Consider the following 14,634-nt stretch of genomic DNA (forward strand, 5'->3'; position numbering starts at 1 on the left):
GTGAAGGGAAGCGACTGAATAGCTGGCCGAGGAAGAGAGACTGCAGCCTTGGCCGCTATATCGGCCACCTCATTCCCACAGATACCAGCGTGTCCCGGGAGCCAGAGGAACGCCACCGAGATGCCCCCCAGGTGGAGCAAGCGCAGACAGTCCTGAATCCGGTGGACCAGAGGGTGCACAGGGTAAAGAGCTTGGAGACTGAGGAGAGAGCTGAGAGAATCTGAGCAGATTACGTACTGTATCTGCTGATGGCGGCGGATGTAGTGGACAGCCTGGAGAACAGCGTAAAGCCCGCAGTATAAACCGAACACTGGTCGGGAAGCCAAAAGTGATTTGGGGTGTCGCCAACAATATAGGCACTCCCTACACCTAACGATGTTTTCGAGCCGTCGGTGTAAATAAATGTGGCGTCCGTCATTTGTGCACATACAGCAGCAAATGCCCGATGGTAAACAAGTGTAGGGGTACCATCCTTGGGAAATTGACAAAGGTCATGGAGCAAGTAGATCCGGGGACGGAGCCCAGGCGGTGCTGTACCCCAAGTTGTCAAGAAGGTTTTGGGAAAGCGGAAGGAAAGAGAATGGAGCAGTTGACGGAAGCAGACTCCCAGGGGTAGTAGGGAGGAGGAGCAGCCTGCATACCCTACATCAAAGGAGGCGTCGAAAAAAAGATCATGGGCTGGATTAGCAGGCATGGAAGACAGATGGCTAGCATAACGACTCAGAAGGACTGCCCGCCGATTGGACAGTGGAGGTTCAGCACTCTCAGCATAAAGGCTTTCCACAGGGCTGGTGTAAAAAGCTCCAGACACTAAACGTAATCCATGGTGGTGGATAGAGTCGAGACGCCGAAGAATAGACAGCTGAGCAGAGGAGTAGACTATGCTTCCATAATCCAATTTCGAGCGCACTAAGGCGCGATAGAGGCGGAGAAGGACCACTCGGTCCGCTCCCCAGGAGGTACCATTCAGGACACGGAGGGTGTTAAGGGAACGCAGACAGCGAGCCGAAAGATAGGAAACGTGGGAGGACCAGCACAGTTTTCTGTCAAACATAAGACCCAAGAATTTAGCGACGTCGGAAAACGGAAGGTTGACAGGACCTAGATGTAAGGAGGGCGGAAGAAACTCCTTACGTCGCCAAAAATTAACACAAACGGTCTTACTGGGTGAGAAACGGATGCCGGTTTTGATGCTCCACGAGTGGAGGCGATCGAGACATCCTTGAAGACGTCTTTCAAGAAGGCTGGTCCGTTGAGAGCTGTAGTAGATCGCAAAATCGTCCACAAAGAGGGAGCCCGAGACATCAGGAAGGAGACAATCCATAATTGGATTTATGGCGATGGTAAACAGTACAACACACAGCATGGAGCCCTGGGGTACCCCGTTTTCTTGGGAGAAAGTACGGGAGAGAGTAGGGTTCACCCGCACCCTAAATGTGCACTCTGCCATAAATTCGCGAAGAAAAAGGGGCAGCCGGCCTCGAAAGCCCCAAGAGAACAGTGTGCGGAGGATGCCTGTCCTCCAACAGGTATCGTATGCTCTCTCCAGATCAAAAAATATTGCTACCGTTTGGCGTTTCTGGAGAAAATTGTTCATGATATAAGTGGAGAGAGCAACAAGATGGTCAACTGCAGAATGATGCTTTCGGAATCCGCATTGGGCTGGTGTTAAAAGACTGTGGGATTCCAGCCACCAAGCTAAACGGTAATTCACCATAAGCTCCAAAACCTTACAGACACTACTCGTGAGAGAAATGGGGCGATAGCTAGAGGGGAGATGTTTGTCCTTCCCAGGTTTCGGAACGGGAATGACAATAGCTTCCCGCCATCGTCTGGGGAAGGTACTGTCGGTCCAAATTCGATTATAAAGGCGAAGGAGGTAACGCAGACTATGGGTTGATAAATGCAGCAACATTTGGACATGGATACCATCCGGTCCTGGGGCAGAGGAGCGAGAAGAAGAGAGGGCATGTTGGAGTTCCCGCTTGGAGAAAACAGTATTGTAGCTTTCGTGATTTTGAGAGGAGAAAGCAAGATGTCGCACTTCTGCTGCACGTTTCTTCGGGAGAAACGCTGGCGGGTAATTTGAAGAGCTCGAAATCTCAACAAAGTGCTGACCCAATGAGTTAGAAATTGCGACGGGGTCCACTAAGGTATCATGCGTGACAGTGAGCCCAGAGACCGGAGAGAAACTAGGCGCGCCTGAGAACCGTCGAAGCCGACTCCAAACTTCCGAGGAGGGAGTGAAGGTATTAAATGAGCTAATAAAGAATTTCCAGCTTGCCTTCTTGCTATCGCGGATGACGCGACGGCATCGTGCACGGAGCTGCTTATATCGGATACAGTTGGCCAAAGTTGGATGGTGACGGAAAATGCGAAGAGCACGTCGCCGCTCACGTATTGCGTCATGACATGCTTCGTTCCACCAAGGAACTGGGGGGCGCCGGGGCAATTTGGAGGTGCGTGGTATTGAACGTTCTGCAGCTGTAAGAATAACGTCGGTAATATGTGTGACCTCATCGTCGACGCTGGGAAAGTGACGGTCATCGAATGTCGCTAGAGACGAAAAAAGTGTCCAATCGGTTTGGGCAAACTTCCAGCGTCGCGAGCGCATACATGGCAGTTGAGGCTGCAGTCTAAGGACACATGGAAAGTGGTCACTCGAGTGTGTATCATCAAGGGCGAACCATTCGAAGCGCCGAGCTAGCGGAACAGTACCGACCGCAAGGTCCAAATGAGATAAATTTGTCGTGGAGGCAGACAAAAATGTGGGGACCCCAGTGTTGAGGCAAACTAGATCCGCTTGGTGGAAGACGTCTAGCAATAGTGAGCCACGTGGACAAGGATGTGGAGATCCCCAAAGCTGGTGGTGGGCATTTGAGTCCCCAACCAGCAAATAGGGGGGTGGAAGCTGACCAAGAAGATGAAGGAGATCAGCTCGTGCCATTGGTGTGGACGATGGAATGTATACCGTACAAAGAGAGAACGTGTATCCAGAAAGGGAAAGACGGATGGCGACAGCTTGGAAGGAACTGTTTAAGGGGATTGGGTGATAATGGAGAGTATCATGGAGAAGAATCATGAGTCCTCCATGGGCTGGAGTGCCTTCAACAGAGGGGAGGTCATATCGGACGGACTGAAAATGAGGGAGAACAAAGCGGTCATGGGGACGCAGCTTAGTTTCCTGAAGACAGAAGATGACCGGCGAGTAGGAGCGTAAGAAGATCGACAATTCATCCCGATTGGCTCGAATGCCGCGAATATTCCAGTGGATAATGGACATAGGGTGAACAGAAAATGGAGGAATGTGACCATGGGTGCTGTCAACTCAACGACTGCTCAGAGTTTGCGACCGACAGCATGGAATGGCATTCAGTCGAAGGCAGAAGATCCTGATTCATAGGTTGGTCAGGAGCAACTCCTGCCACCAGCGATCGGCCGGTTGACCGGCCACCAGCAGTGCGCCTCGGCGACACAGAAGGCGGCCGAGGGCGATTTCCGCCAGGTGGTGCTGTAGATGGGACTCGCCTTGGCGGAGAAGAAGAGGAACTGTGTTTCTTTGTAGCCTTCTTGGAAGTATGATGTTTAGATGAAGGAGGAACCGATGGTTGTGAAGTTGCAGTGCGTAATAACTCTTCACGAGTATGCTCTTTTTTCGAAGACTTGGCGTCTGACTTTTGGGCTCAAGATTTAGCAGAACCCGACGAAGGGTGAGCCATAGAGTGGGCAGGCGAAAGAGGTGAGGTTGAACGGGCGATCTTTGCGCTCGCCGATCTGACGACCGTGGTACTAAAGGTGAGGTCGCAAGTCTGCGTGGCCGCCTCCTTTGTTGGCCGAGGAGAAGCAAGGACAGTGCTGTATTTTCCTGTCTGAGGCACGGTGGGCTGTCGACTGGCGAATAATTTTCGAGCAGCAAAGGTCGACACCTTTTCCTTCACTCTTATTTCCTGGATGAGCTTTTCATCCTTAAAAACGGGGCAATCTCGAGAGGAAGCAGCGTGGTCACCCATACAGTTGATGCAGCGAGGGGATGGAGGTGGACAAGCACCCTCATGGGCATCCTTGCCACACGTAACACATTTGGCCGGATTGGAACAGGACTGGCTGGTGTGATTGAACAGCTGACATCGATAGCAACGCGTAGGGTTTGGGACGTAAGGGCGAATGGAAATTATCTCATAGCCTGCTTTGATTTTCGATGGAAGTTGAACTTTGTCAAATGTCAAGAAGACAGTGCGGGCTGGAATGATGTTCATGTCAACCCTTTTCATAACCCTATGAACAGCCGTTACGCCCTGGTCAGACAGGTAGTGCTGAATTTCTTCGTCAGACAATCCATCGAGGGAGTGTGTATAAACGACTCCACGCAAGGAATTTAAGGTACGGTGCGGTTCCACCCGGACAGGGAAGGTGTGGAGCAGAGAAGTACGCAGCAATTTTTGAGCCTGGAGGGCACTGTCTGTTTCTAACAACAGGGTGCCATTCCGTAATCTGGAACAAGACTTTACAGGACCTGCAATTGCGTCAACACCTTTCTGAATAATGAAAGGGTTGACCATGGAGAAGTCGTGACCTTCATCAGACCGAGAAACAACAAGGAACTGTGGCAACGATGGAAGAACCGTCTGTGGCTGAGACTCAGTGAACTTACGTTTGTGAGCAGACATAGTGGAAGGTGAGGAAACCATTGCGAAAGAATCCCCCATGATTACCGGCATCTCCGATGGCACGCTCCTCCCTTGTGGGGGCCCTCACTGAGGGCACACCCGCCTTAGGTGATTGTTCACACCTCAGGTCACACCTCCCGACAAACGGACGGAGGGACCAATCGGCACTTTCGGAAGGTATCAGCTTGGGTAATCACCCCTCCCTGGGCCTGGCCGTTACCAGGGGGTACGTACGTGTCCTACCTGTCTACCCGGGGCGGGGAATTACGCGTTACCCCGTCACCGGCTACGCATGGAAGTGCATGGGTCGGCCTTCAGACACGCACAGGGAGGAAAAAAGAGAAAGGGAAAGGAAAGAAGAGGGGGTCTCAAACGCCGCAGCGGAGAAAAGGGCAAAGAGAAGAGGGAAGGAAAAGGGAAGGAAAAGAGAAGGACAGAGGAAGGACGAGGACTTGCAAGTGTAGAAAGCAAGGAATTTGGAACAGTTTCGAGCGTCCGTCTCCGGACGTAGGCACAAACCATACTCCCAGAGGGGGAGAAAGGGAAGGTAAGAGCCAGTGGTGAGGGGGGAGGGGGGGGGGCGAAGATGGGGGACGGGGAAGGATTCGGAAAGGGAAGGGAAGGTATGCAGCCCGGAAAGGAAGGAGGGCCACATTAGCTCGGGGTCCCGTGCTCGCTACGCACGTGTCCACAAAAGAGTTGTGGACCCCCTGGGGGAGTGGTGGCTTGTGTGGCTCCTTGATACAGATAGCCACACTGTAGGTCCAACAACAATGGAAGGATATCTCTAGAAAGGCCAAGTAAACATGGAGTGTCTGAAGAGGGGCAGCAGCCTTTTCAGTAGTTACCAGGACAACAGTCTGGATGATCGACTGAGCTGGCCTCGTAACATCAGCCATCATGGTCTTCCCTGTGCTGATACTGCGAACAGCTGAAAGCAAGGGGTAACTACTACCATTACCTTTCCCCCTTGTCATGCAGGTCTACTGCATGGATAAATTACTGTAGCATCCTATTGGGTAAAATATTTTGGAGGTAAAATAGTTATCTATTTGGATCTCCAGGTGTGGACTGCTCAGGAGGAGGTGGTCATCAGGAAAAACAAAACTGATGTTCTGTGGCTCGGAGCATGGAATGTTGATTCCTTAAGTGGACAGGTAGGTTAGAAAATATGAAAAGGGAAACGGATAGGTTGAAGCAAGACATAGTCTAGGATTAATAAAGTTTATTGGCAGGATGAACAGAACTCCTGGTCAGGTGAATATAGGGTTATGGATACAAAATCAAATAGAAGTAATGTAGGAGTAGGTCAAATAATGAATAAGAAAATAGGAATGTGGGAAAACTATTAAGAATAGTATAGTAAATGCATTACCATAGCCAAGGTAGACATAAAGATGACACCTTTAACAGTAGTACATGTTTATATACAAAACAGCTCTACAAATGATGAAGATATTGAAAGAATGTTAGTACATGTTTGTATACAAAACAGCTATGCAAATGATGAAATATTGAAAGAATGTATGATGAGAAGAAAGAAAGTATTCAGACAGTTAAGGGAGATGAAAACTTGATTGCAATGGGTAACTGGGATATGGTAATAGGAACAGGAAGAGAAGGAAAAATAGTAGGACTCAGGGAAAGGAATGAAAGAGGAAGTTGCCTTGTAAAACTTTGCACAGAGTGTAGAAGTTAATCACTGCTAACACTTGGTTTGAGAATCATTAAAGAAGAATATATAACGGAAAAGAGACCTGGTGACAGTGGCAAGTTTAAGACTGATTATGTAATGGGAAGACATAGAGTTTAAAACCAGATTATAACTGTAAAATGTTTCCAAGTCCAGATATAAACTCTAACAATAATTTACTGGTTTTGAACTATACATTAAAACTGAAGAATTTGCAAAACAGTGGGAAATTAAATAGATTGAACCTGGATAAATTGAAAGATCAGAGGTTGTTGAGAGTTCCAAAGGCAACATCAGACAATGGTTCATTAAAACAGGGAAAGGAATACATTATAAGATGAAAGGATAGATTTGTGAGATGAAGTAGTGTAGCAACAGAGGATGAAACACATAAAAATACAAACAATGGAAACTCAAGGTTAGGATAGCAACATTGTAGACAGATTGCTACTTAATATAAAGATGACATATTAAGTTGCAGACAGGCACAATTAAGAGACACTTATACATAAGCTTTCAGGTACAGCCTCCACCAGAAAAAGGAAGAGAAACACACACCATTCATCCACACAGGCAAGCACACCTCATGCACACATGACTGCCAGCTCCGGCAGCTCAGAACAGTATCTGTCCCAATGTGTCTCTCTTTCCTTTTCTGATAAAGGCTGTAGCCAAAAGCTGTCTTTTAATTGTGCCTGTCTGCAACTTACGAGTGCCATTTTTACAATAAAAAGCAGTCTATCTTTTCATATATCGTTGATATCCCAACCTGAATGTTCCATTATCTGAAAGTTAGCAATTTGGTACATGTTTACTTAGGAACAATGATAATGAAGTTTTAAATTACTGTTATTTGTAAACCAATTACACCAATGGCTCCTTTAACTAAATGATAGCAATGGATAATAAAGTTAAGCTGACTTAGCTCTGAGTTACTATTTGAGATTTTTGGTACTGCACACTTTGTCCTATAAAATACTATTGAAAATATTTGCAAAAACAGGGGGGGGGGGGGGGGGGGGGGGAGTAGAGGGGTGGGGCTGGGGGGAGAGGTACGAAGAAAAACATAACAGCTGGGAAGAGTCTACATGCCTTGTCACCAGGTCTTTCAGTGCTCTGCCAAATTCTTTTCTCATTATCATATCTCCTGTCTCAACATCTCCTTCCCTTTCCCATTTTTTATAAAATTACCTTGAAGTTCATTTCCTTTACATAGCCCCTCTATATATTCTTTCCTCCTTTCAACTTTCTCTTCTTTGCTTAATGCTAGTCTTCCATCTGAGCTCTTGATATTCACACACATACTGCTTCTCTTTCCTCCAAGGGCTGGTTTAATATTGGCATGGGTGCTGTCAAACTGTCCCACACTATATATGCTTCTATATACTTATTTGTCCCATATCCACTCTATTTTGCTTAGCCATTTTGCACTTCCTGTCAATTGCAATATTTAGACATTTGTATTTATTTTCACCTGCTTCATTTACTGCATTTTTATATTTTCTCCTTTCATCCATTATATTCAGTATCTCCTCTGATACCCAAGAACTTCTACTATACCCTGTCTTTTTACCTACAAAGTAGGAAAAGACAGATTGCTACTTACTGTAAAGACAACATGTTAAATTGCAAACACACAATGTTAAAAGACACTTACACATAAGATTTCAGCCACAGCCTTCCATCGGAAAAAGGAAGAGAAACACACACCATTCCTTCGCACTACCAAGCACGCCTCACGCACATATGACTGCCAACTCTGGCAGGTCGGACAAGAATGCAGCTATCACACGGAATGGAAGTAGCAATCTAGAAGACACAAGAAAGGGGAAGGGATAGCAGTGTACAAGTGAGGGCAAGTAGGGGGACAGAGGAGTACTGTCTGGCAGAATACACAACTAGACTGCTAACTGGCACGGCATTGGGAGATTGTGGGGCAGGGAGGTGGGTAAAAATGAAATGAAAAAGGAGGAGAGAGGGGAAGTTAGTAGGTGTATCGGTAGAAGGCAGTACACAAAGAGGGTGGGAGATGATAATAAAGAGGAGAGGATAGGAAAGTGGATGTGGAAACTGTTGGGTGGAGGATGTGGGGACAGTATGTTACTGTAGGTTGAGGCTGGGATATTTATGGGAGTGAAGAATGTGTTCTCAGTATAACTATCCCCTGCCCCACAATCTCCCGATGCTGCACCTGTTGGCAGTCTAGCCCCGCACACTCCATCAGACTGCACTTCCTCACCCCCCAACACCTACTTGTACATTGTTATCTCTTAGCCTGCCCCGCCCCCTTCATATGCTGTGCATGAGGTGTGCTTGCTTGTTTGAATGAATGGTGTGTGTTTCTCTTTCCTTTTCTAATGAGGACTGTTGCCAATAGCTTATGTGTAAGAGTCTTTTAATTGTGCCTGTCTGCTACTTAACATGTCACCTTATGGTAAGTAGCAGTCTATCTTTTCATACATTTATGTTAACATTCAGATAAGATAGATAAAAGTATATATACTGTTACTGAAATAGGATTCAATATTTCGGCAAACTAGAGCATAATCCAATAGCACTTATTGTTTTATCTAAAGGTCCTCAGTCAAACAAACCTAATTCCACTATTCAGTTATTCAAAAATAGATATATTTAATGGTAAATTGTAAAAATACAGCAAACAATAATAGATAAATGTATTGCTAATTATTGTAATCTTATAAAAGAGAGGCTGCCGGGAACCATTTCAGTCTGTAGTAGGTTATGATGTAAGTAAGATCTGTGCACAAAATTATTGCACAATGTACGCAGACAAGTTAGTACAAAATTAAATGTCATATTAAGGTGTCGAGGTTTATCTAAATTCCCTATCCAACAGTTTGTACAGTGACTATTTTTCAGTGGCTGACTGTGAACTTGATTTTAGTTCCATATGTTCTACAGTGTGTACTGTGATAATAGGACTGAACTGTGAACTGTGCTTTGCCTTTGTTTAGTTTCAATATGACTCTCTACATGGAAGAACAGTGTCATTAGTGAATGGGTTTGTTAGATTACTGCACTCAAACACCAAGTCACATTACAGAATGTCAGAAGAGTGTGGTAAGTGGCTAACTCTTTATCTGTGCATAAATTACAGTGAATGAGATTCAAACTGGCCGTAAACCATAGATTATTTGATATCAAAGTGGCATTACAGTGTTTTTGACTGTAAATCTGGTGTGCACAATATTGTTTGAAATAGCCTACTTTCACAAATTATTTTTCAAATAGATTCGTGTGAGGTGCTGTTACTGGAGGCATATTAGCACAGGTAAATATAGTAATGTTACAACCTAAGCTGACACGAAGCTCTGGAGTACATGATGTTCCCTGAGAATAGCTGATACCCTTCGGAGAACCAACCAAAAATCAACCATTCCCCTGGTGTGCAAGATATATGAGATGAGGGAAAAACCCTCAGACATCAAGAAAAATTTAGTAAGTCCAAACCCAAAGAAATTAGGTACTGACAGCTGTGAATATTACCGAACTACCTGTTTAATAAGTCATGGTTGCAAATCATTGGCGCGATATATTTGTACAAGAGTGGTAAGACTGGTAAAAACCGACTTTGCAGAAGACCAGTTTGGGTTCCAGAGAAATGTTGGAACACACACCAGGTAATAGTCACCCTACGAATTATTCTAGAACATTAGTTAAGAAATGCTATGTTTATAGCATTTGTTGATTTGGAGAAAGCTTTTGAAAATGTTGATTACAGTATCGTTGTGGTCTTCAGTCCAGAAACTGGTTGATGCAGCTCTCCGTGCTACTCTATCCTGTGCAAGCTTCTTCACCTCCAAGTAACTACTGCAACCTACATCCTTTTGAATATGTTTAGTGTATTCATCTCTTGGACTCCCTCTATGATTTCTACCCTCCACACTGCCCGCCAATACTAACTTGGAGATCCCTTGATGCCTCAGAACATGTCCTACCAACTGATCCCTTCTTCTAGTCAAGTTGTATCACAAATTCCTCTTCTCCCCAATTCTATTAGTACCTCCTCATTAGTTATGAGATCTACCCATCTAATCTTCAGCACTCTTCTGTAGCACCACATTTCAAAAGCTTCTATTCCCTTCTTGTTTTAACTATTTATCGTCGATGTTTCACATCCATACGTGGCTACACTCCATACAAATACTTTCCGAAAAGACTTTCTGACACTTAAATCTATATTTGATGTTAACAAATTTCTCTTCTTCAGAAATTTCTTGCCATTGCCAGTCTACATTTTATATCCTCTCTACTTTGACCATTATCAGTTATTTTGCTCCCTAAATAGCAAAACTCGTCTATGACTAAATTGTCTCATTGCCTAATCTGATTCCCTCAGCATCACCTGATTTGCTTAGACTGCATTCCATTATTCTTGTTTTTCTTTTGTTGATGTTCATCTTATATCCTCCTTTGAAGGCCCTGTCCACTCTGTCCACTGACCTTCCAGCTCTTTTGCTGTCCCTGGCAGAATTTCAATGTCATCGATGAAACTCAAAGTTTTTATTTCTTCTCCATGGATTTAACTCTTCTCCAAATTTTTCTTTTGTTTGCTTTACTGCTTGCTCAATATGCAGATTGAATAACATCAGGGATAGTCCACAACTCTGTCCCACTCCCTTCCCAACCACTGCTTCCCTTTCATACCCCTTGACTCTTATAACTGCCATCTGGTTTCTGTACAAATTGTAAATAGCCTTTTGCTCCCTGTACGTGACCCCTGCCTGCCACCTTCAGAATTTGAAAGAGAGTATTCCACTCAACATTGTCATAAGCTTTTTCTAAGTCTACAAATGCTAAAAATGTAGGTTTGCCTTTCCTTAATCTATCTTCTAAGATAAGTCGTAGGGTCAATATTGCCTCACGTTTTCCAGCATTTCTATGGAATCCAAGTTGATCTTCCCCAAGGTCGGTTTCTACCAGTTTTTCCATTCGTCTGTAAAGAATTTGTGTCAGTATTTTGCAGCCGTGACATATTAAACTGATAGTTCAGTAATTTTCACATCTGTCAACACCTGATTTCTTTGGGATTGGAATTACTACGTTCTTCTTGAAGTCTGACGGTATTTCACCTGTCTGACACATCTTGCTCACCAGAAGGTAGAGTTTTGTCAGGGCTGGCTCTCCCAAGGCTATCAGTAGTTTTAATGGAACGTTGTCTACTCCCGGGGCCTTGCTTCGACTTAGGTCTTTCAGTGTTCTGTCAAACTCTTCAAGCAGTATCATACCTCCCATTTCATCTTCACCTACATCCTCTTCCATTTCCATAATATTGTCCTCAAGAACATCACCCTTGTATAGTCCCTCTATACACTCCTTCCACCTTTCTGCTTCCCCTTCTTTGCTTAGAACTGGGTTTCTATCTGAGCTCTTGATATTCATACAAGTGGTTCCTTCTTCTCCAAAGGTCTTTTTAATTTTCCTGTAGGCAGTACCTATCTTACCCCTAATGATATATGCCTCCACATCCTTACATTTGTCCTCTAGCCATCCCTGCTTAGCCATTTGGCACTTCATGTTGATCTAATTTTTGAGATTGAAGTATACTCTTTCAATTTCTGAAGGTAGCAGGTGTAAAATACAGGAAGCAAAATTTTATTTACAATTTGTACAGATAACAGATGGAATTTATAAGAATTGGTATGAAAAGGACAGTGTTTGAGAAGGGAGTGAGAGAAGGTTGTAGCCTATTTCCAATGTTATTCAATTTGTACATTGAGAAAGCTGTCAAGGAAAGCAGAGAGAAATTGGGAACATGAATTAAAGTCTAGAGAGATGAAATAAAAAATTTTGTGTCAGCTGATCACATTGTAATTTTTTCATAGACAGAAGAAAGTGCAGTTGAATAAAATGGACAGTGTCTTGAAAGAAAGATATAAGATGAACATTAACAAAGGGATAACAAGGATAATGGAATGTAGTTGAATTAAATCATGTGATTCTGAGAGGATTAGGTCAGAAAATGAGACACTAAAACTAGTAGATGAATTTTCCCATTACTGTGGCTGAAATGGAGAAGATATAAAATGTACAATGGCAACAGCAAGAAACGCATTTCTAAAGAAGATTATCTTGTTAAATATCAAACATGAATTTAAGTTTTAGAAAGTCTTTTCTGAAGGCATGTGTTAGGAGTTTAGACTTGTGTGGAAGTGAAATGTGGATGATACACAACTCAGACATGAAAAGATTAGAAGCTTTTTACATATGATTCTATGGAAGATTAGATGGGTAGAATGCATAAATAATGAGGTGGTAACAATATTGTGAAAAGGAAAGTTGCTACTCACCATACAGCGGAGATGCTGAGTTGCAGTAGGCACAAAAAAAAGACTGTCACAAATATAACTTTTTTCCAGCAATATCATCGTCAGAATAGATGGCAAACACCCACATACACACTCATGGAAACGCAACTCACACACACGACTGCAGTCTCAAGCAACTGAGGCCACACTGCGAGCAGCAGCAGCACTGGTGCATGATGGGAGTGGCGACTGGGTGGGGGTAAGGAGGAGGCTGGGGCGGACAGTGATGAGCTGTTGGGGAGCACAGAGGGATGAGGTGGAAAGAGGGTAGGGCAGCTATGTGCATTCGGGAGGTTAGATGTATTGAGCAGAGAGGTGGGGAAAGTGGGGTGAGATAGTGGAAAAGGAGAGAAGTAAAAAGATTGGGTGCAATGGAGGAATGAGGGCTGTGTAATGCTGGAATGGGAACAGAGAAGGGGCTGGTTGATAGGAAACATTGAGACATCAGCGAATCATCAGTTTCATATTGCAGAACGAAGCCAAGAAACAGGTACAGTACACAGGCTGAAATGGATTTGTGTTGCTGTAGTTACCCTGAGATGAAGAGGCTTATACAGGATAGAGTAACATAAAGGGTTGCATCAGGCTTCAGGCTAAAGGTAACAACAACAACAGCTCTCACAAGAAAACAATGGCAATTACAGAATTGATTGTACATTTTTAGTAAATACAAGGAGTAATATTTTGTAGTAATTGTGAGGAGTTTCACTTTGTAAAAAATATGAGGAGCAAGGACTGCAGCACTCCAGTGTGTGTGCATCCATCAGATACAACAAGAAAAATTGTTTGGCAGACTAACTTTCACTAAAATATGGCAAAGACCAGTTGGCTACTTATTCATGGTAAACTTATCAGACTTTGAGAACATTTTCAAAAGGTAGACCTTCCAGACACTGCACAGCAACCAATACTACTTGATTGGCAGTATCATTTTGTGGCTCTTCTATTCATACACACTCATGTAACTTCACTAACCAAGATCAAGTGGGAAATGTAGGGAAGAATTTTTGATCATATATGCTAATTTGACAGTCAAAAGTAATTTTACAGGTGCTTTTCATGTTTGTCTGCTACGAATCCACTGCATCAACAAAACAAAGCTCATCTTCCCACTGAAAGTCTGTAATCATTGAAAGCCTTTAGCTGTGGTGTTCACTGAGCCACTGTCCAAGAGAGGGAGGTGGGGGCGAGGAGTTTTCAAATCACCAGTAAATGAAGACTGTAACTTTGTAGCTCACTCACTGCCAACAAGACAGAATGATTCTTGTAAAGCATAACATAACTTTGATATTTATTGCTCCATGGGCAGAATTTTGGGGATGATGATGACAGACAATGATGATAACAACTGAACATTGCCTGTGTTTAGTGTTACGGCAGTCACATGTCATAGGTCACTGTCCACTATGCCTCCTTGACAGAATCACACTTTCCTTTTGGTGAAAAACCTACAACAATATCCACTAGTTCAGAATCTACAACAGATCTGATGCAAGTATTTCAACACAGATGCTGGCAGAGGCCATCTGTAAGTGATGGGAAGAAGAAAATGTGATGTTATTTTGAAGTATCATGAAGTCTGCATGAAGAAAGGCACTACAATGCCAAAGGACAATTATGTGGTGTCCTTATGAAAGGATCTCTATCCACACTCCTTCTGGAAATGCTCTGGTCTTCTTCTCTCCCACCACTACAGCCAAAACAGGACTCTGGCCTTGTCAACCACCTGTCCAGTTCCACACTCCTAATCTTTTCAGATTCATCTCTACATCATCCATCCACCACAATCTTTATCTCCCCACTGAGCAGCTACTCCTCTGGCTTTGCACATAGCACCTTCTTTGGTACTCACTTTTTTCCATTCTCTGCATGTGCTCCAACCACTGTAACCTTCATGCCTTTACATCTATGGTGACGTGTATTTTTATAGAGTTCATACAGATTT

General features: G+C 44.0%; 1 protein-coding gene across 1 annotated transcript in view; it reads right to left on the minus strand.

Annotated features, from left to right (window-relative positions):
* LOC124760357 (collagen alpha chain CG42342-like) overlaps positions 1-14,634 on the minus strand; it is a 641,799-nt gene that overhangs the window by 298,306 nt on the left and 328,859 nt on the right. The gene's annotated exons all lie outside the window — the stretch shown is intronic.

The sequence above is a fragment of the Schistocerca piceifrons genome, chromosome 1 (genome assembly GCF_021461385.2).
Source record: "Schistocerca piceifrons isolate TAMUIC-IGC-003096 chromosome 1, iqSchPice1.1, whole genome shotgun sequence".
In the NCBI taxonomy this organism is placed as follows: Eukaryota; Metazoa; Arthropoda; class Insecta; order Orthoptera; family Acrididae; genus Schistocerca; species Schistocerca piceifrons.